The sequence below is a fragment of the Heteronotia binoei genome, chromosome 8, assembly GCF_032191835.1.
Source record: "Heteronotia binoei isolate CCM8104 ecotype False Entrance Well chromosome 8, APGP_CSIRO_Hbin_v1, whole genome shotgun sequence".
Lineage (NCBI taxonomy): Eukaryota > Metazoa > Chordata > Lepidosauria > Squamata > Gekkonidae > Heteronotia > Heteronotia binoei.
The window spans coordinates 71,016,581-71,037,564 of record NC_083230.1 but is presented as its reverse complement, the minus strand read 5'-3'; the positions used below and the strand labels follow the sequence as shown (position 1 = coordinate 71,037,564).

Here is a 20,984-nt window from a genome sequence, read left to right as displayed (position 1 = left end):
GGTAGAGGCACCAAATTTCCAGTATAGTATTTAGTGCCTCTCCCCAAAGTACCCTCCAAGTTTCAAAATGGTTGGACCAGGGGGTCCAATTCTATGAGCCCCAAAAGAAGGTGCCCCTATCCTTCATTATTTCCTATGGAAGGAAGACATTTAAAAAGGTGTGCCTTTAAATGTGATGGCCAGAACTCCCTTGGAGTTCAATTATGCTTGTCACACCCTTGTTCCTGGCTCTGCGCCAATGTCTCCCGGCTCCACCCCCAAAGTCTCAAGATATTTTTTGAACTGAACTTGGCAACCCTAGATGGTATTGGCCTTCCAGTCTTAAACAATGTTTACAAATTTGCTTTTAAAAAATTAATAGCAAATGTAGAAAAAGTTCAGGCTTGAGATACAATCACATTTTTTTCTTCTTCCATAGTAGTGGAACATCTATATTCTATACAGGAATATAACTGTCTCATCTTATGTAGACTAACTCCAGTCTAAGCCTACTGTATTAACTCTTCATAGGATTGCACTGTAAGAGACCTACACCATTTCCATAACTCATGAAGCTCTCTTCATGAGAGACTCATACATACTACCTCCCAGAATATTCTAGAAACAAACAGAAACACAAATCACTGCAATTCTTCATTTTTCACCTTTCTCTAAACGTGACTGTCTCTTAAAGTTATATAATTCACTAAACAGTCAACACACTTAAACAGAGTTGAGAAGCTGTCCTTTAATACAAAAGAAATAGATTTGAGCATGTAATTTATTAGAAGAAAGGAACACAAATATGCAGGAGTTCAGTGTTTCATTGTGGATCTAATGAACTGTTAGCCAAATGAGTTGATAAAGCCCCTCCGCACCCACATCTCCTGGAAAAGCTACTCCTAATGGTTGTAGGACCCTCAGAAATAAAGTGGAATTGGCATGGGGGGAGTAATTCATCAAGAATGGCAAATTATCAGAAATCACCCCACCACTAACACTCCTGGGCAAGTTCTTGTTCCACATTTGCAGAACACCTGCCCAAGAAAAGAAGAGAGGATTTCTGCTTATTGCCTTTGAGCAGCAAACCTCTGCTTTGAACCCCTATCTGGAATTTAGGGTACCCCAATTTCAGGACAGCTTTTGAGGGAAGGGAGAGAGATTTTATTCATGGTTCACAGGTTCCAACATAAGCTCTATGAGCAAGTGCATTCTATTCATTCCAATAGAATATTTTAGCACACATGCATCAAAGTCCTATGAGGTCACTCCATAAGGCATCGAAGTGCATAATAAAACTACCCTACCTAAAAGACCTAGGCTAGAAATTAGAAGAAAGCCGGTCATGCAGTCACAAAAAATACCACTTTATTTTCTTCATGTCACTATCCACATCTCTAGACCGTTCATAAAATAAATTATAGTCAACCAGTCATTCTCTCTTTTCAGGTTCTACAAGTTGTCCACTCATAAGCACTGTGAAGGAATGGGCAGAAACATTCAGTTGCACTCTGCAGAGCTTGGGAAGATAGCAAAATAAAATAATTCTAGGCTTCCAAACTCCAAACTGGACTGCATGACTAGGATGACTTCTGCAGTTTACTCTAGACCAGTAATTCCCAACCAGGGTACCGCTAGATGTAGATGTACCGTGACGCCATTCAAACCCCTCTCCGCTACCTCCCTCCAACCAGGCTGGCCAGGCGCAGGGCGACTCCAAAAAACGCATGCACACAAGGCTGGCAGCGCTGCTGTATCCCTGCACAAAGAGGCTCTGCCTGGCCCCACCTCCTAAGTGTCCTTCCTGATGGCTGGGTGCTGCAGCCGGTCCTAGTATTGAGTTGACAGCAGACTGGTAAGCAGCAAGTTCAGCAACATGCTGTGCCACGAGGAGGGCGTGCGGGGAATAGTTGACTGGGTGGGCCTAGGGGACCAGGGCTCTTGAGGCTGCTGTGTACAATTCCACTTGCACAGAGGGAGTGGGAGGCAGCGAGGCAAGGCAAGTGCACAGAGCCGGGACTACTGGGAGATAAGTGGGTTGAGGGGATGGGGAGGTGAGGCAGAGAGTGGTTGCTGTGTGGGTGGCCTTGTCAGTGATGGCAAGAGCTCTGCCCCTCTTCTCTAAGGCACCTAAAATGGCGGGTGACGCAGTGGTGCAAAACTGACCCCCTCCATCACAGGTGTGGGGAGAGATCCTCCCACGAGTTGCACTAAGTTGCAACTTTCCCAGGCAGGTCACCTCCTCAGCTCCCATTTATTTTGAATGATCTGAAAGAATAGCACAGAGTATTTAGATATGTTTTCTAATTAGGCTTATTTTGGAGTAGCCACTCTTGGATAAATAAATGGCTGCAAAGTTGTAGTGTACCCAATCAAGGGCTAACCATACTGTGTTAAGCAGAGTCACATCCTAAACCCACAGACAACAATGAATTTAGAAGGATGAAGCTCCATTTAGGATTGCATTGTTAACCTGTTTTTTCCTACATGCTACTCATATTGATCTTAAGAACTCACATTGGAACTTTGAATGTAAAGACTACACTGGCTAGAAGAAGCATTCAGTTAAAAATGTGCTTTCTTCTGCTGCCAATCATATTTGAATGAACCCATCCTGTTGTCTAAGGAAGTGTGCTTTTAACATACAAAAGCTTACATTCAAAAGTTGTGCATTCCAGGCTAACATCAGTTCTGATACTGAAAATTTTTGTGTTGCAGTTTGGTGGACATTTATAAATTGCATTCAGAACAGTTTCTTAACATTACTGTTGGGACTTGCACCTGTTGTGTGCTTTGAAGAATTTTAAAATATCACTCTATTTTATCTTAGTTTAAATTACATTCATTTTCACATCATGAATGAATAAACAGAAACTTAACTGCAATAAACTATTATGTCTCTCATGTAACTAGAAAGTAAATCAGTTTTTAAAAAATAGGTGTTTTCCTCAAGGGTACCATGAAATATGAAGAGAGAGGTCAAGGGTATCGTTACATCGAAAAGGTTGGGAGACACTGCTCTGAGAACACACAAAAAGGCTGTGATTGGATTGCAGTTTGATCCAGTTTGTCCTCGCTTCTAATTGATCCAGGGTTTTTTTGTATTGGATAGTTCTGATCAGACTTACCCCCTCGACCTGCTTCAATGCACTTTCACCCCATCCTTGATTGATCAGGCACAGCAGCCAGGGAGTGGGGCAGTGGTCTTTCCCCCCTCATTTGTCTTCTGAGCATGCGTATAAGCACTTAAGGGAAGCAGCACTTCAAACTCCTAGCAGAATGGAGGCAGCTGATGGCCAATAGGATCGCTAGAGGAGGCTACTGGGATATGTAGTCCAGTCAGTGTGAGGAAAGTGTGTTTGAAAACTTCAACATTTTAAACATTTCAAAACCAGGGGAACAGAATAAAGAAGCCTCATTCTGGTCCCGTGTGCTGTTGGCATTTTTATTTAAAAACTTGGCGCAAAGCTGGAGTAACACACATTGTCCTTAGACTGCCCCCCTTCCTCCCTCTCTGAAAAAAACCTTATCTCCCACCCCATGAGCTGCAAAGTCCAGAAAAAGGCTGCAATATACAAGTAACTTTTTGAAAGTTTTTAAAAAGAAAACAAGATCCTGTGTGTGTGTGAGAGAGAGAGAGATGTGTGAATATGCAGTTATGCACTAGTAAAAAATAATGGCAGACATTAAGAGAAGCCTCAGGCTTCCAAAGCAGCTTTGCGCCGGGAAAGAGTTCATACATTCGGAAGTGGCTTGACATCACAGCAGGATGGTTCAGACAGAGAAAACTGCAGGATGAAACTGGACAACTAGGAAAACACTGCAGTGGATCAAGTACCAAAATAATCCAGTTTAAAAAGAGATTATAGTGGGAGTACAACTATTCAGGAACAGAGGCAGATGTTGCTGACGGATTGTGCACTTTAAATCCGGTAGGGAACAGCAATGACAATCAATTAAACTGCGCATCTGATCACCACCAAATAAACCCTATATTGGCTGAGATTAATTTCCCTGCCGGGGGGGGGGGGGCAGTGGTTTTAACCAGAGCCTCATAGGATGCGGTGGCTAAAAAGGCAAATGCAATTTTGGGCTCTATCAAGAGAAGTATAATGTCCAGATCATGTGATGTGATGGTATTGCTTTACTCTGCTCTGGTAAGACCTCACCCAGAGTATTGTGTTCAGTTTTGGGCACCACATTTTAAGAAGGATATAGACAAGCTGGAACGGGTCCAGAGAAGGGTGACAAAGATGGTGAGGGGTCTGGAGACCAAATCCTATGAGGAAAGGTTGAAGGAGCTGGGGATGTTTAGCCTGGAGAGGAGGCGGCTGAGAGATGATATGATCACCATCTTCAAGTACATGAAGGGCTGTCATATAGAGGATGGTGTGGAATTGTTTTCTGTGGCCCCAGAAGGTGGGACCAGAACCAGGTAAAATTCTCATCTATAGGACACCTAACTGAAAAAATATCATTTTGTAAAGGAGTTAAACAAGGGTGTGTGTTGCCCCACATCTTTTTAATCTTTTCTTAAATGATATGGCACAATATCTTAGTTCCATAAATGGGCACCCACCTAAGTTAAATGATCTCTCAGTCCAAATATTATTGTATGCTGATGATACTATATTTTCCTGCACAAGAGTCGGCTTGCAGCAATACCTGAAAGCTTTTAATAACTACTGCCAGCTTAACTCACTTGCTATAAACTATTCCAAATCTAAGGTTGTGGTCTTTTCTAAAAGTTGGCGACCACAAAAATGGTATACAGGCAAGCAGGAAATTGAGCAATCCAAATGCTTTAAATATTTGGGCATAACCTTTAATTACAATCTCAAATGGGCAGTTCACCGTGACAGAATAATAAATATAGCTAATTGTTCTTAATCTCAAATTAAACAGTTTTATTATAAAAAGGTAACCAATGTTTGCCTGCTGCAATCAGAGCTTTTAATGCTAAAATTTTGTATGTATCACAAATTTTGTATGGTATCCTCTGTGGATTAATGCTCTGAACCAAAAAATAGAAAATATTCAGGCTGCATTTCTGCAACAACTTTTAGGAATCCCGAACTATGTTCCTTATTTTGTAATCTGTTCAGAAACAGGCCAATCTCTGATTGAAACAAAAGCTTGGACTCTAACTTTTAAATATTTGTTATGGATGTTTTATAGGATTGAACGAGCTAGCTTGCTCAACTATCTAAAAAGAGACCCTTATAATGCTGCTTGGCAAGATGGAATCATGTCGAAGCTCAAACACATGGGGATTGCAATTGACGACCTATTTTTATCTGAGCCTGCTTCAGCGGGGAGGGGGGGATATAGATTAAAAATTATTATTATTATTATTATTATTATTATTATTATATATTATTATTATTATCTGATGAATCTTATAATTTTAGATTTATCAAACAGAGAATCTTAGATCTAGAATCTAATAAACTGTGTCCTGTCCAATTTTATACTTGCTCTTCTGCCTCACTTGGACTTGATCAGACAGCCAAAAAAAGGCCAAATATTTATCTGAACTATATAATCCGCAACATCGGAGAGCTTTTATGCTGGCTAGGATGAATGCATTTCCCTCCAATGTTCTCTATGGGAGATTTCTTCAAGTCCCCTTTAGTGAGAGACATTGTCTATGCTGGTCAAGCTCGCCGGATTCCATCCAGCATATTTTATTGAACTGCCAACTGTATACTAATCTCCGGAAGGTTGTTAGATAGTCTTTCCTTACTGTCTTCATTCAAGAAAATAGGATTGATTGCCGTTTCCTATTAAATGACAACATAATCAAATCACAAAAGCTGTTGCCAAATTCTTGGCTGAAATTGTTAAAAATTATTCTAAGCAGGTTTTATTGTGATCTTAATCTTAGTTTAGCCTTTTATGCTTTGAACAGACATATCTGATTGTTGTTTGGTTGACAAGTCTCTGTATATCTCTTTTCATTATGCCAATAAAGGTGTGCTTGGATTGGACTGGATTGGCTGTCATACAGAGGATGGTGTGGAATTGTTTTCTGTGGCCCTGGAAGGTAGGACCAGAACCAGTGGGTTGAAATTAAATCAAGAGAGTTGCCAGCTCAACATTAGGAAGAACTTCCTGACCGTTAGAGCAATTCCTCAGTGGAACAGGCTTCCTCGGGAGGTGGTGGGCTGTCCTTCCTTGGAGGTTTTTAAACAGAGGCTAGATGACCATCTGACAGCGAAGAAGATCCTGTGAATTTGGGGTAGGTATTTGTGGGTTTCCTGCGTTGTGCAGGGGGTTGGACTAGAGGACCCTGGAGGTCCCTTCCAACTCTATGATTCTATACCCTGAATCCCAACACAGAAAGTTCCTGGTATGTAGAATTCCAGTGCTCTCCACATTCCAAGATGGAAAATCTCCAGTGCAACAAGGGATCAGCACAGACATTACTCCTACACATTGGACTGTGGAGGGCCATCATTATGCAACCCTCAAGCCACACCAAACCTCCTCTTATACTCCATGACTCCTAAGGTGGGGAGAAGGACAAAGACTATATCCCTCTTTATTTATTTCCAAAGCAGACTTGGAATTTGGCAGAAAGCAACAGACCTACTCCAGAAATTCTGTACTACATTAAAGATAGAACTGTGCTGCATCCCAAAAGCAATGTAAATTGGAACCCAAGAAATGACAGAATATCAGGGTAGCAATTTCCATGCACTTTCCTTGATCGTATATGAACCCATGATTAGGATAACGCTTTATTCTAGAAGTCTCTAATTGCTATTTTCCTTCTGTTTGTGGTTCTTTGATCAAGCCAGAGAAAATGCATGGCTAATTGTTAACACATGCATGATGAGGCCCAAGTCGGAAGAATACCAGAAAGCAGACCTCATGGGGTCCATTCATAAATACCATAGCCATGGGACTGCAGGTAAACACAAAGTACTGTATACTATTCTTTTCTTTCTAATATCGTTCCACTCACATATTTTCCAAAATCATCAGGAATGAGGAGCTTCTGCTGTTCCCAGAGAGTTTCTGCTTCTGAAAATATACTAGAACTTCTGAACTCAGATACAGGGATACAGTCCATAACACACATTCGGTCTTAGTCTGAAGCAGTAGAACAAAGTTTTAATCCTGTGGCACCTTTAAGACCAACAAAATTTAATTATGGATATTATCTTTTGTGTGCATGCACACTTCTTCAGTATAACCATTACACATTTAGTGATGCTTTAAAAAAAATAAAAAACCCAAATCCACCCCCCCCCCAAAAAAAAACCCCTTAAAATTTAACCCAAACTAATATGCAGTTTCCTGGAAATAATTCCAGATGAATTGACTGAATTCCAATTGAATTGACTGAACATATTTCTACTCTCTAAAACACTTTTCTTAAATGATAAAAAGCATTACCAAAATTACCAAGGAAGTTCGACAGACAGTTTAAAAATTGTGAATGCTTTGAACATGTGCATATTATATAGAAATCTGTATTCAGGCCTCAAATTAAACACAGTCATAAATATGCCCAGGTAGTTAATTAACAGAGTGACATCTTTCTAAATCCACTGAAGTTAATTGGTTTAGAACAGTATAATTTTATAGAGGATGACACTGTTAAGCTACTACCTGGTAAAAAAAGAACTTTTTTCTAGAATGCATAAGAGGTAGGATAGATTAACAGACAATATTTCTACCCTCCTTAATGCATACAAGTACATATGTACAAGGATTATTTATGCAGAATACACAGCTGTTATTCAGTGATGTGTTATTACAAGAAGTGTCTAGAAATGATCTCTACCTTATGTTTGTCCTTGTGCATGCACAAATACTGGGTGAGATATCCTATGCATGTACATCAGTGCACATGGTGCAAAATAAAATGCTTTTAGTAAACCATAGTTTTCAAAAACCAGCTGTACACTCTGAATGCAAGAGCAAGACAACTCTAATGTGCACTGATATATAGATAGTAGAGTGTCATATTCTCACCACAACATTTAGGAGAAACACATACTGTATCAGAAATCAGTTTTGCAGATGTTCAGGCATGCAGTACAAAGCCACTGGATTAAACTTTTAAAAGAAAAAGGGGAAAACATGTTATAAAATATTTCATAAATATCTGTATTTACATTTCTTTTTTAGTATGACCTCCTACCTTACCACAGCACAGGGTCACAGCCAGGTACTCAAAATATCAATAAGTACATAAGAAGAGCCCTGCTGGATCAGAACAGTGGTCCATCTAGCACAGCATCCCCTTATATGCAGCAGCCAATTCACAGCCATGGAGGGCCAACAAACAAGGCAAAAGACCCAATGCCTTCCCCTGATTCTGCCATCTAGCACTGGTTTTGTGTTAGTCACAATGGTTAGTAGACAGTGAAGGACTTATCCTCCATGAATTCTTTTTAAAGCCATACATGCTTGTGACCACTATAGCCACTGGCAGTGAATTCAGTAGTTTCTCATGGAGTAAAGGAGAATTTTCTTGTGTCTCTGCTGAATCTATTGACTGCCAACTTCATTGGGTGCTCTAGAATTCTAGTATTATGAGAGACAGAGGTGTAGCCAGTATTTTCAAGATCGAGGGCTTTTTAAAAATTTTGGGGACACACTTGGCCACCTCTCGTCTTTCTTCCTACTCAGCTGAGCAGGAGGGGACAGAGAGGATGGGTCTTTGTGCTTCTGCAGCCAGCTTTGAAACCAGCTACAAAAGCACAAAGACCCGCAGCAGCTGCTGCCTTTCACCCTCTGAGCTGCTCAGTTGAGCAGGAGGAGAGGAAAAAAGGTGGCCTCCCCAAGCGTGGTCTTCCTGCTCCTGCAGCTGGTTTCAGAGCCGGGTGTGAGAAGCCCAAAAACCCACCACCTCTTGCTCTCCCATCCTGCTCCGCCAAGCAGTAGCAAAGAAAGACACAGAGCTGGAAGTCTGGGACCGATTTCCCACTCACCTTACACTGCTCTCACGTTTGTCTTCTCAGCGGGGCTTCCTTCTGATTTCCCACTATCTGGCCCAGGGCTGCAGCAAGTCTCAGTGTTTTTGCACAACAAACAAACTGCTAAAAACCAGTTTCTGTTTGCTGCACGAAAACGCCAATGCTTGCTGCAACCCTGGGGCAGATAGTGTGAAATCAGAAGGAAGCCCTGCTGAGAAGACAAACATGAGAGTGGCATGAGGTGAGTGGGAAACCAGTCTGGGTCTTCCTGCTTTCACAGCCACCCAGCTGTGAGAGCATGAAGACCTACCACCTCTCAATCTCCCATTCCACTCTGCCAATTGAGGGGGGGGATAGGTGGGGCTGGCAGGCTGAGGTTTTCTGCTTTTGCAGCCGGCTGGCTATGAGAGCACAAAGACCTGCCGCTTCTCACTCTCCTGTCCTACTCAGCCAAGCAGAAGGCGAAAGAGAGGTAGGACCAGCAGGCTGGCTCTTCCTTCTTTTGCAGCCAGCTGGCTGAGAGAACACAAAAATCTGCCATGGCCGCCTCTCAACCTCCTTTCTGTCTCCACCAGGTTGGGGCCCTCAGTTGGGGGGCCTTGACAGGAAGTCAGGGCAGGGTCCCCAGAGCCTCCACCATAGCTACAGGCTTGACAAGAGATGACGGAAGGAAACTGTCCCTATCCACTTTCTTTGCCCCATACATAATTTTATAAACTTCTATCATGTTTCCCCTTAGTTGATTTTTTCTAAACTGGGAAATCCCAGACTCTTTAGTCAACCTATTGATCATTCTGATTGCCCAAAATATATAATGCCCACACAAAACAAACTGAATTTTCAATAGCAAAATCAAATAAACAAAAACAAGGAAACAAAAACAAGGGCTGCATTGGTTTTCATCTCCATTAGTTTTTGGGGGGTTCTGATGCTTCCCCAAAAATACTTGCCAAAAAAAGTTCCAGCATAACCAGAATTTAGCTGCTTTCTGCTTCCTTTCTAGTTCCTTGGAGGGTCTTCCATTCCACTTTTTGTTTTGTCACAGCAGGATACTGAGGGCCAGTTTCTGTTTTTGAAGAGTTGGGTTCAGGTTCTATGATGGACAGCAAAAATGAGGGACTAACCCCCAGGACTATTTCCACAGAAAATAATAGCTGGGGGGGGGGGAAGCAGCAGGAGCCCTTCCTCCCCCCTACTGCAGAATTCCATTCTGAGCCGATTTGGTTTTTCCTTTATTTTTTAAAAGCCATATATTGCAGCTGCTGTGTGGCTGTGGGGAACCCAAGCTGGGTCCCAACTCTTCAAAAACACAAATGTGTAGTTTGGCCCTGAGGCATTCTGCATCCTCCTAGACAGAGCTGAGCATCAAGCTGTGTTTCAGCAATAATTAGGGTCAAAATAATATGTACATTAGTCACACATATGATGTTCAATTCAAGAGCATTGCAATGGAAGAAGCTTGCAGCCCCTCCCCCCTCTTGCAGCACTCTGGAGCCAATGGAGCAACAGAACACTTTGAGAGTCAGTTTTCCCTACAATACATGTGACTACAAGTCAGATCAGACATCCCTCACCCAACTTGTGTCACACATATTGTGTATTTTGACCCAAGTGTCTCCCTGGAATAGGATGCATACTGCTGAACCATGTAAGTCAACCTTCAGAGTAGAGCAGTTGCCTTTTTGAGAACAGAGGGGAAAATGGAGTTGCCTTTTTGAGAACAGAGGGAACAATGGTGTGTTTCTGATAACTGGTTTAAAAGACTTCTTGATGGGTTGAATATATCCAAACTGTGTCTCTTCCTAGACAAACTCTAGCATTATCATGCTAAGCACTTGAATCCTCAGCTTGAGACCCTGGAGAGCCACTGCCAGTCTGAGAAGACAATTTGACTTTGATGGGCCGAGGGTCTGATTCAGTATAAGGCAGCTTCATATGTTCATATGCTCTGTGAGAAAGAGTAATCCAATGTCAAAATGTAGTCCTGTTTCCAAGAAAGGCCTTATACAAACCAAACTGTAGACATTTTAGCTACTTTCTTCCTGGAGGGTTTTATTTTGATGCTTATTGAGCCTGACTTCCTGTTCCTGCATCTTGATATTCTGGTCTAAATCATGACTAATTCTTAAGTCACACATAATTTAATAAAATTCTTGAGAACAGATATGTTCTTGTCTTTCAAGAGCTCTCAAAAAGTCTCCAGAATACTAGCTGATTCATTAAGCCAGCAGCTTCAAATCAAATGAACATGTAAAAGCACTTAAAAGTCCATATGATACCACCATTGTGTAAAATACCAAAACAGCAAGCCACAGAAAGCTACATAATAAACCAAGAGTTGGCACAGAAACACATGCTTTTTAAAGCAAACATGCCACTGTGGCTTACTGTAACCAGCACTGGCCATGATTACAAATGGCACCAATGTGTCCAAGGCTAACACATAACTTACTGGAAGCCAAGCAGTGGCCTTTCTCAATATGGTGAGAAAAAATAAATACCCACCCACATGAGTCAGTATTTAGGGATGTGAAAGGTGTAAAATACACATGCTAATTATGACATGATTCATTTAAAATTTATCCTAGATTAGTCCCACTACAAATTAACCCAACAGGAATCTAATAAAACACAAAAAATTAAAATAAGAAAATATCTACTGGCCCTCACTTATCCATTTTTATGGCATCAAGGCATTTTACTACAGGCCAATACAGAGCCTTTATTTCACTGCTCCAAATGAACTTATATTTAATCTTTAAAGAAGTTAAACTGTCACAGCTTCCATCAGACATTTCTATAATTGCTCTGTTGGAAGTTATAAAATCGTCATTAAAGAAGACTTTGTTAAACTTCCTAAACCACAAATCCACAATTAAAGATTTTGTTGCGGGGAAACATCAAGAACATAAAAACAGAACTGGTAGATTGAAGCATATTGTACACCAGTGTTTCCAACATGAATGCTCAGTAGCACATAAGCAGAACATAATGGAGATAAAGAGCCCTGTTCTTAGATACTGTACTCAATAGATACCAGATAGCAGCTGTAAATGTTCATATCCATGATCAAAACATGGGAGAAATTCCACATGCAAAGTGGTGCTTCAGAGGGATCAACAGGGTTAATACTAAACCCATTGATTTCAATCAATTTAGAAGGATGTAACTCTGTGTAGAACTTCACTGAAAGTCCCCTTGTATTGACCACGCCAGTCCCCAAACCAGGAAGACTTTCAGGACTGCCCCCAATACAGTTCACTGAGTTGTTCTCAGAAAAGAAAGCTGGGGAAGCCCTGGCATGTGTACAAAAGATCTTGAGCTTGCACATGGGCTTTTGGCTTCCAGCCATCAAATACGTAGGCTAGGTTTGTGCATCGTCTCCTGTGTTTCAAGGGGGAAAACTGAGAGTTACTTTCCTTCTCTGATTTCTAAGATATATTTAGAATACAGTAGTTTAAAACATGGGTCAATGAACTGCTTGTTAATTGGAAACCAACTATCATTATCAGGAAGCTGAAACTGTCATAGCATATTGTTCCTTTGTTACTTTTTCTCTAAATACCATACCTCACAAACAATTGTACAACAGGCTTCTGCATATTTGCCCATCCATCAAAATACAAATGTGCTCTTTCAGGCTACAAACCCAACATTCTTCATGTATAAAGTTGGAGCCCAATAGCACCTTTAAAACCAACAATGTTTTATTCAGAATGCAAGCTTTTATGTGCATTGCTTCAGACCAACACGGCTGCCTACCTGGATCCATTCATCATGTATGTGAAGTCTTCCACACACAGAATAAACTGAATGGACACATTTTTCCCCATCAAGTCAAAGTTGATTTATGGCAATCCCATAAGATTTTCGAGGCAAGAGGTAGTTTGCCATTGCTTTCCTCTACATTACAACCCTGGACTTTCTTGGTGGTCACTTATTCAAATACTAACTAGGGCCAATCCTGCTCATCTTCCAAGATCAAGTTAGTCTGAGCCATCCAGGTCAAGGCTAGTACTGTACACTATTAAGCATACTACTAGCAGAGGGCTCCATTTGTCTATGTAATCCACGACATTAATATAATTGCTTCAATTCCACTTTATAACACAGCAATTTTCAAATAACTGAAAATTTTATAACACAGTCATTTTCTCTCACCTATTTCAACTACATTAAATTACATTTCCCATACTCACATATCCCAGTCCTACGCATATGTGCAGGCCACAACATGGCCACCATGTTGGAGCCCTCTGCTCACGACCTGAGTTCAATCCCCGGCAGAAGCTGGGTTTTCAGGTAGCTGGCTCCAGGTTGACTCAGCCTTCCATCCTTCCAAGGTTGGTAAAATGAGTACCCAGCTTGCTGGGGGTGGGGGGGGGGAAGTGTAGGTAACTGGGGAAGGCAATGGCAAACCACCCCATAAAAAGTAAAAATAAGAAAATGGAACATAAGGTGAAATATATCAAACTTCTTGACTGAAAATCTAGTTATTTATCTGTAGATAATAATGACCTACTAGTCAGAAATGATGTGTGCCAGCTCAGAACCTTTTACACATTATGTAGATAGCATCTGAGTAGTTCGAAAATAGCAGCCATTTACTTTGATTTCTTCTGAAAAGGAAATGGTATCCTTTATATAACCTATATTTGAAACCAGAATATATTTTTAGAAATAAATTCACCAAACTCAATGGGATTTAGACCCAATTAAGTATGCCTGGCGTGACTTTGTCCATGGGGTCGCAAAGAGTCGGACTTGACTGTGCAACTGAACAACAACAACAAAGTATGCATTAACAATCCAGCCTTAAATATTTAATGTATGAAAGGCTTTGAGGCTCCCAGTACCTCAGAAGCCAGGAGTTCTGATCAAGAAATTCAAATTCCTAATTTGTGTAGAATAGCTACAACTAGAAGAAGAAGAAGACTGCAGATTTATACCCCGCCCTTCTCTCTGAATCAGAGACTCAGAGCGGCTTACAATCTCCTATATCTTCTCCCCCCACAACAGACACCCTGTGAGGTGGGTGGAGCTAAGAGGGCTCTCACAGCAGCTGCCCTTTCAAGGACAACCTCTGCCAGAGCTATGGCTAACTCAAGGCCATTCCAGCAGGTGCAGGTGGAGGAGTGGGGAATCAAACCCGGTTCTCCCAGATAAGAGTCCACGTACTTAACCACTACACCAAACTAGGGATGGGCACAGACTGGTTCATGGACCTAATTTCATCACAGACCAGGGGCTGATTCATGGTCGATTTGCCCAGTCTGCACATTTGCAGTTTAGACAGACTGCCCACTGACTGCATTTTTAGGCAGTCCATTTGGTCCATGGGAGTGGTCTGTGGGCCAGACATGCTGATGCCCAGGGAACCCTTTAAATCCATGCTGCCACTGTGACACCCACTTCCAGATCATGCTGCTAATGCAGTGCAGCAGCAACAAAAAAAGGGTTCTGATGGGTTTTTTAGCGATGTCCTTATCTCACCAACAACGAATACCAACAGTATGGAAACAGCCATGGTGGTAATTTGGGAAGCTATAACTGGGGTTTTGCCTATTCTGAAATTATGTGGAAGCACGGGGGGGGGGGGGATGTCACATGATTGTTAGCTTTTAAATTCAGTATTCTGAGAACTTCCACTATAATTTTTTTAAAGTCTAGTCTTTGTAGCTGCAAAGACAGGCTATAAAGTGTGTATATTAAAATTTCCAAAGCCAGCAAAAGGTTCAATGAACTTTCCAGTGATTGAGGGTTCACCAATGAGCTACACAGCCTGTTGCCTATTCCAACAGAATTATGGCATAGTTTGACACAAAATTCTGTTTGTTTTTTAAAACTGAGTGTAAATTTCTCTGCTTATAACCCCTTCTAACATAAAATAGTCAAATTACCACTGTTGAAAATCAGAGGCATTGCATCAATATTGCCACTTACTGGAGTTTAGGCACTGGCAAAAATTATATACCTTTAGTGAATAAAAATTCCCTCTTTCCACAAAAGAGCACAAATCATTTGTGAAGAAAGACTCTTCAGTGTTCTGTTCTCCATCCACCTCTGCTTACTAAAGACTGAGGGCTGATTCACATGTTATAAGTCCTTAAGGTCACTACAAAGATTTTCAGCGATGTGTTCTGTGAGTTTCCTGATGGGAACTTAATTCCCAGGTGTCTGTGAACTTGATTAAGAGCAAGACAGAGGGACTTCTGTCTTCCTCCTGCACCATTGGCTACTATTTGCCCCACAGGGGAAACTATATAGACGATCAGTACATACAAGTGCTCTCAATGGTACAAGTAACAGCTCCAGAAAGACAATTTCAGATTGAGAAAACAGTGTGGGAAACACTGAAGCTTCTCCCTGCACAACATTGTTCTGATCCAAATCAGATCCAGAGATTCCTGACAATTAAGTTCCCACTGGACAATGCCCAGTACATGTCCAAGTAAAAATCCTTGTGATGACCAAGAGAAGTATGTAATGTGAATTTGTTTCCAAATCTGTGATTCTATGATATCAAGTTTGTACAGGGGTCATTTTGTAGAAAAATAGGTGGTGGAACTCATCCAGGGATTGTTATGCAGCTGCATAAATGGACTCAGAAAGTTCAGGAGCTCCCACTGAATCTGAGGCCTGCGTTTGTAATGCATGCAGCACAAGTGTAATTTCCAGAGCTGCTAATACTGATTTCTAGATGCTTTTGTTGCAGGCCATGCAGATCAACCACAGGCTAAACCAAATTCAAGTAACTTACTTCATGTACTCTGGACTACTGAGAGCACAAAGAAGAGCTATTTGAAAAGATCCCTGAATGTATCCAAAAATCTGGATTTTATTTATTTATTTTGGCTTCTAGCCCTCCCTCCCACGCAAGCAGGCTCAGAGCAGGTTACAACAATACATACACAACATAATACCAACTAATTAAAATATAATAAACAATTTATAATTCAATATCTCAATTTACACTGCACTAATAGTCCACTATCGATGGCACCAATAATATATCTACTCCTGGCCTCCTATGTGTGCACAGGCAGATGTAACCACGGCTTTTTTTTTCTGGAAAAAGAGGTGCTGGAACTTTCAAGAGGGAAATGAAGGAGAAACACATGGGTGCCCCTCATGAACTTTTAAACATTTTTTGAGAATTTTGCTTCCATAAAGAGGTTCTGGAACTCCATTCCACCACGTTCCCCCAGAAAAAAGCTCTGGATGTAACTAAAGCAGAAAGGGGATGGGCAGACAAGATCAATGACCGATGAAAACAATGAGTACGGAACAGAACAGAGCAGGGGAAGGAGTTCCCACTGCCTCAACCATAGGCCTTGTGGAACATCTCCATTTTACAGGCTCTGCAGAACTGCACTAAATCCTGCAGGGCCCAGATTGAGGTCATAATTTAGACAAACGTTCAGATTCTAAGGACTAACCACCGGTATCTCAGACAAACCCCAGCATTGACATGAACAAGCCTTAGAGCCCCCAAACTAGAATTTCCCGATAAAGTTTATGCTTTCCAAAGCTCTTTAAGATCACATGTCCAGAGGTGTGCCTGTGTGCATTGGAGTACATAAAAACAGAATAGGGATCACTGCAGAAGTGCATTCAGAGTGTTTTGGCTATTGTACAATATTCTCCCCAGGACACAGTTTACAAGAAATCAGTTCACTCAGTTGACAAAGAATTGACGTATAAACAGATCGCTTTCATAAAGTGCAAAATGAATTTAATGCCTAACTGTACAAGTGGCTGTTTGAAACAATTTTTAAGAAAGAGACAATCTGGTGGTTTATGGAAAGGGAAAACTAGAAATTACGTCAGTGCTGAAATCTGTCTGCTGTGTCACCATGTACCCAGCCACTGTACAATAAGAAGTTTGGAAAAGCCAGGCTCACATACTACCGGAAAACCAGAGACAACATTTGTTTTGAGGTACACATTCTTATATTTCCCAGAGAAGACATGCACCATTTTAATACCTATATTCCACAATACCCATACGGAAGAGTTTTGTCTGGGAAAGACAGTAGCAAGGAAATGAAAGCAAAAGCGTAACAATAAGTTATAATCTACTTCATGCAACTCTTTCTAAATTCTGGATTTGTGTAATAAATAAATAAATTACCACACTGATATATGTTTGATTTGGCTAAATGAATTTTATTTGGTCAATGCAGATTCAAAATCTTAGACATAGCCTACAGCCTGTCTTGGGCAGGATGCTCCAGTGTTTTGGGATCATTACTGTAAAAAGTCCCAGTTCCATTCCTCCACTTACTAAATTTCAGTAACCAACAGAATCTCAGCTGGACCGCTTCAGCAGACTGAAGAAGACAGAGGCACTCCTTAATGCTTAAGTTACAGAGAACTTGTTCCTCTAACTGGGAGTGAAGCTGTCAGTACAACATGTGTATTCCAGGAAAAGGGCTCCCAGTCACAGTAACCAGCTGGAACTCCAGGAGAAAGGCCAGGCCCAAGACTATTGCTACTTTCCGCCACTGGAGATTCAGGGCAGGCAACAACATTACAGTAAAAGTTCAGCCTACCAGTGCATATTAAAATGCATTCACACACACGGAGTGACTATATAGCCCAAACAGGTCTTAATCCTGGACAGAGTTTTTGAGCAATAATGCAACTCCAGCTAGAAAAGTTTCCAGATGTATAGTCACTTTCTGTGCCATCCTAAGCAGAATCACACCTTCTAAACCCAGTGATTTCCATGGATTCAGAAAGCTGTAACTTCTTAGAATTGAATCACTTGCCATTTAAAAAGTTGATACTAACACCTGGGAATATGCAATATATATATTGTCCAGGACCAGAAGTGCTCCTAGTCATTGGCTTTTAAGGTAGGGAAAATATTCCAACACAAACTTTCTTCAGAAGCTACAGACTATAAAAATAAGTTTAAATGTAAATGAGATTATTATTATTAATTACACAAAAACTCCATACATTTGTTAAAAATTAATAATCTGGCTAAATGCAATTCAGTGTATTTGTTTCTGGTAAGCATTTTGTAATCCTCTATGTACTAAAATAGAAGGAAGAGGAAAGAATGAGATACAGAATAGCTATCCATTCATTCTTGAGGTCTTTCATCATTTCACAGTTATTGCCTCATGAGAAAATGTGAAATTATCAACTAGTTGTACCTCAAAGTTCTAAAACAAACGGTTTACAAAAGCAAAAAGTAAAGTCATTGTGTTAAGAAAAGTTAAGTGAAATCTTTGTACTCTGTAGTTGTCACTGAAAGTCAGTTAAGACACATGAACAGAAAGATGCTGCATTAAATTAACTTGGTCTCACCCCTCAACTAAATAAAGATGTAGCTTGTCTTGCTAGCAACAGTAGTGGTAGAAAAGCTGAGAGGGCTTCACAAAACCCTCCTGTGTTAGAAAACGGAAACTCCTAATGAGATTAGTTGGTGTGTGCAGACATTACTTAGCCATGACTAAATGGGCTCTCTTCCTGAAGCCAATGGAAAATTCAAGGAACTTTTTCCTTCTGCAGCATCAGAGTCCCTCTAACCTTCAGCAAAGTCAGATCCAAAAACAACTCTCCAGTTTTTTTAAGGTTTTTCCTTCTCTGCTCTCTTTCTGAGCTGATGGTGTAAAGTATAAAAATGGTCTGGAGAAGAGGAGGGGGAGGTGGTGAAGGTAAAGGGTGAGAGTGAGGGGAAACTCTTCCCCCCCCCCACTCCGAAGACTACAAAGGAAACCGTAAAAGAGCAAATACATAAACCTGAGGAGAAAACCACAGAGTTTCTTTGTGAGCTGCAGTGACTCATTTTCAAGATGTTGTCTGCTGCCAGTTTCAAACCGGAAGCGCATGGCAATTAGTCTTGCTGTTTCCAGACAAGCCAGAAACTCTCCCAACGCTGCCCCCCCCTTCCTCCAACCCCCCTTGCCCGTTTCTTCCTCTTCTTCCAGCCCCTAACAATTTGCACGACCCCTCAACAAACTCTTCGCGTTCCTCTACAGTACAATCCGGCGGAGTCGTCGTCCTCTCCCCCACCCCGCCTGCGGAGATCCACATTCATTGTTGCAATAAAACGACCCATGTGGCTGTCTGCGAGGGGGTACTCCCCCAGGCCAGGCGCACACACGGAGGCGCGCGCATCCATATGACAAAATGCGGAATACTTTATCGCAACGTAGCTCCTTTTGGCTGAAGTGTTCCCTTCTCTCCCCCAAGCCTGTCACAGGCTGCCTGACTTCACAAAAGCAATGGTCCGGACGTGCTTCCCCAAATACAAGATGATCCTCCCCGCCTCTCCATTCAGGAGTCCAACCCAGCCTATTTCCCACAAAAGAATATCCCAGATCCCCATTCTGGGACACACCATGCTCGCCTTTCTCCCCACACCACTCCTCCCCCCACCCCCGGGAGACCCCCACCTTGACTTCCCCTTTTGATCAAACGCAGGTGGGGACTCCTCTACGCTCCCCCCACCCTTCCCCCGTAGTAGCTGGCGACTACTTCCCAGGTCCTCACCGTCTCGCCAAGCCTCCTTCTCCCTCCCGGTGCTCCGGGCCAGGCAGTACCAACCCCCCCCCCCCCCTCAAATGCTTGTGCTTGCTCCCTTACACATCACTCCCCGCCCCCGCTGCCAGATGGCACTTCAGACCCGCAGCAAACTCCGACCGGGTTCCTGTTGCCACTACGTCCGTGCACACGACATCCCACCCCCACCCCCCTCCTCCGACACCTCGCAACGAGACAGGGATCCCTCCTTGGCATCCCTTTCGTCCCCTATCCAGCAATCCAGCACCGGGCACTTTCCCCGCTCTCTCCAGCTCCCACCTGCCTCCCCCTCGCCCCCTTTTCTGCCTCTAGTTCCAACTCTGTTCAACTTTCGAGCTACCTACCCAGAGTCTGGTGGGCTTTTCCAACCTCTCGGTGCAGTTTTAAAGGGAACTGTGTAAAATCCCCCGGTTTTCCATGCTGACAGTCTCCTAATGCACTGCGTTGCTCCTGTAACGAGATCCTGATTTTTCTCCCCTTGTTTCTTTCTGTCTTTCTCTTCCCCCCCTCCTTGGTTGGGGTGTGTGTGTGTGTGCGCGAAAGAGAGAGAGAGAGAGCAGGAAGTTGGAGCAGTCAGACAGAGAGCCGGCTCACTTCCTTTCCTGCATTATTCCCCAGGCGGTTTGCAGTCTGTGTAAACAGGCTTTTCCTCCCTTCTCCCCTCTCTCTGGCCACTGGTGTGCAGCATTGCTGTAATATAAGACACGCACACATAGTAAAATGGTAACGGTAACTTCACTCATACACACACCAAGGAACTCCAGCAGCTCCTTCTGACCTCCACCTCTTCCTGTTCTGCACCCCCGGGGAGGAGCTTCAAATAAGAGCAACAAACTTGGCTCAGCAGCAGCGGCAGCTACTTAAAAGCATAAGGTGGCTCTGCAAAATAATTGCCCCCCCCCCGCAAGAATTAATTTTACAGTTCTGGTGGACATGAGCAAAACAGGAGTGTAAGTGCTCCCTTACACATATCTGCTTGTTATATCTGTTTAAAATAATTCTGCAATAATAGTTTAAAACCACAGAAAGCCACATAGATATATGTATCATAATGCACTAGAGAAGAATCAATATTTCTGCTAGCCTAATTTTCTAAAAATATATAGTCTGTACTGTCCATATGTCATTGAATTTAAAAAGTACTCAGACAGAGGTCTGGATGAGTCTTCAGTCTAGTAAGTAGACCCCCCCCCCCACCAGAGGTCCATGGCCATTAATTCCCTCTCAAAACCCATGGCCATTGGAAGCGTCCCACTGAGATTCTTACTGACTTCAATCAGGATTCAAATGCATTCTGTTAAATGCAACAACTAACGAAGTTCAGAGCCAAAATTCCAAGGAAATAAAAATTAAGGCCATTTCTGAGCCCAAAACACAGCACAGAAACTTAAGGCCACAATGGTGCCCACAGGTTGATGAAATCATAAGAACACAGGAGAAGCCATGTTGGATCAGGCCAATAGCCTATCTAGTCCAACACTCTGTATCACACAGTTTCCAAAAAAACCATATGCCATCAGGAGGTCCATCAAT

The 20,984-nt window shown here is 42.1% G+C and overlaps 1 protein-coding gene across 1 annotated transcript in view; it reads right to left on the bottom strand.

Moving 5' to 3' along the window:
• ELK3 (ETS transcription factor ELK3) overlaps nucleotides 1–20,251 on the bottom strand; it is a 75,090-nt gene extending 54,839 nt beyond the window's left edge. The window contains exon 1 of the mRNA XM_060245207.1: nucleotides 19,796–20,251. The gene's annotated coding sequence lies outside the window, so the exon portion shown is untranslated. The remainder of the gene's footprint in view (nucleotides 1–19,795) is intronic.
• Between the last annotated feature and the right edge of the window lie 733 nt (nucleotides 20,252–20,984).